A 2,842-nucleotide genomic window follows, 5' to 3' on the forward strand; every position below is an offset into this window, starting at 1 on the left:
TGGCTGTCCTGGAACTCACTTTGTAGACCAGGCTGGCCTCGAACTCAGAAATCCGCCTGCCTCTGCCTCCCGAGTGCTGGGATTAAAGGCATGCGTCACCACGCCCGTTGGTTATACACTTTCTTAAGGGCAGAGCCTCCACCAGATCAGAGTGGGCTAGCCTGTTGGCTATGAGTGGGAGGGTCGGGCAGTGACTGAGGCTATTCCAGACCTATACTAGGGTGGCCACAAACCTGTACTTGGTCCCAGTTGCTTCCAACAATGGATTTAGCATTATTATCCCACAATCCAGGTTTGAGGTCCCCAGCCTGAGGGCTCTCTCCTCCAGGGTTATGTTCTAGAACATTCTAAAGAACTGGACTGTAGGTTGGGAAGCTCCTGACTTCTGCAAGTACCCCTTGGCTGTGAGTCATGGTCCACATGCTCACTCTCTAAGCCAAATTGGCTAAGGGTGGGGAAGAGCAGAGGGGTCCCAGTGAGGCTACAACATCCTCTACTCCTGACCCATGTAAGCACAGGGACTCTATCCTGATGTAAGCCAAGCTTCAGTGAACCCTCCCTCCATCACTGCCTCCTCACTTTGCTCGAAGGACCAGCTGGAGGTCCGAGCTCTAACCAGGGGGCCTTCTTGAATCCTCCCTTCCTTTGCTCGGCTGTCCTTGGTTGAGCAAGGCACTTGGTTGGAGTGGTCAGCTGAATGGCTGGACAGCTGGACACTAACTATGTTAGATGTTGGAACCTTCCTGCCCTGTTGCAATGTGGTGGCTGAGGATATCGCCAGCCCCAGCAGGAACACAGGCTATATCCCCAGCTTGGCTGCAGTGAGTTTTGATCTTGGAAGACATTAGTTCAGCCCTTTGCCCTATCCCTCACTCAGCCTGTGGAAACAATGTTAAGAGTGTGAAGCTGAAGTGGAAACTTCTGGTTTCTTTGGAAAGTAAGTCATGTCAAATGATGTTCTGCTAGGGCACACAGGTGAAAGGATGTTTTGCTAAAGCAGACATGTGGAAGAATGTTTTCTTGAAGCAGGCATAGGAAAGGACACATAATGTTAAGAAGGAATATGAGTATAACCCAGACTGTGGATGACACTGGATGGTATTGGTACATTTTGCCATTTCTTACTGTTCATCATTTCTCACGACTTCTGTGATGGTTTGAATATGCTTGTCTCAGGGAGTGGCACATTAGGAGGTGTGGCCTTGTTGGAATAGGTGTGTCACTGCGGGCATATGCTTTAATACTCTTGTTCTGGCTGCCTGGAAGAGTTTCCTCCTGTTTGCCTTCAGAACAAGATGTAAAACCCTCTGCTTCTGCACCATGTCTCCCTGGATGCTGCCATGATCCTGCCTTGATGATAATGGACTGAACCTCTGAGCATGTAAGCCAGCCCCAATGAAATGTTGTCTTTATAAGAGTTGCCTTGGTCATGGTGTCTTTTCACAGCATGGAAACCCTAACTAAGACAGAAGTTGGTATCGGGGACTGGAATATTGCTGTGTTAGGCCTGACCATGCTTTTGTTTGGAAGAATGTGGGTTTTGGGACTTTGGATTTGGAAAGCAATAGAATGATTTAAGTGGGGACTAATGGACTATCCTAGTAGGAAGATGGAAGACTTTGTTGCTGAGAGTGATTTGAACTGTGCAGACCTGGCCCGAGAGGGTTCAGTGGAGACAAATTTCAGTGTGTGGCCTAGAGACTGCTTTTGTTGTATTTTGGTGAAGACCATGGCTGCTTTTTGCCCTTGTCTGAAGAGTCTGCCTGAAGCTAAGGTAAGGAGATTTATATTAACACATTGACAAAGGAAGTCTCAAAAAAGCAGAACAGAGACTTTGTTCTCTGGTTTGAACTCTCTCAGGAAGAGAGTTTCGAACAAACAAGCTTAGAAAGGAAACATGTAAGATATATGGTTCAAGTGATAATAAAGGGGCACCAGGAAATAAAATGAGCTGAATCCCATGTTCAAGGAGATAAAGAGATTTAGGAGTGGTAATCTCAGGGCAGGATCCCACCCAGCTAAGCTTATTGTTTGTGTTTGTAGTTGAACAAGGAATAGTTTGGACTTTTAATATGGAATGAACTACAATCCAGTAATGGAGGGCACACTTGTGATCCAGATTGTGAGACTGAAAGAAACAGGATTTTGATCCAGATCTTGAGGAACAATGACCATGAAAAGCTTAGGTGATACTTACCTTTAATCCCAGGAGACAGAGACATGCAGATCTCTGAGTTCAAGGTCAATCTACAGAGCAACTTCCAGGACAGCCAAGCTTAGATAGTGAGTGAGTTGGAAAATAGAAAGCTGGTGATGATGTAATAGAATAAGGGGGGCATGTTCCAGCCCCAGTAAGCAGCAGAGCTCAACAGCTTTGGCCATTTGGCTCTGCCTTTATAGTTAAGAGGAGAAAGAGATAACTGGGACAATTGATACTGCTTAGCTGAAGCTAAGAAAGTAGTGGTGATTAAGAAGATACCAGCATTACTGAGATGAAATCTGGCAATTGTTTTGTTTTTTTGTTTTGTTTTTTTGTTTTGTTTTTTTTGTTTTGTTTTTTCGATTTTTCGAGACAGGGTTTCGCTGTATAGCCCTGGCTGTCCTGGAACTCACTCTGTAGACTAGGCTGGCCTTGAACTCAGAAATCTGCCTGCCTCTGCCTCCCAGGTGCTGGGATTAAAGGCGTGCGCCACCACATCTGGCGGCAATTGTTTTCTGAGAGCACAAAGAATCTGTTCCAGAGATAGCCAAGGTTGTACCTCATTGCTGCAGCTGTACTTGATAATGTGTAAGAGTCATCCAGGTAGTACTGGTTTTGAAGACATGAAGGGATCATGAAGAG

Source organism: Mus pahari, chromosome 3 (genome assembly GCF_900095145.1).
Source record: "Mus pahari chromosome 3, PAHARI_EIJ_v1.1, whole genome shotgun sequence".
Lineage (NCBI taxonomy): Eukaryota > Metazoa > Chordata > Mammalia > Rodentia > Muridae > Mus > Mus pahari.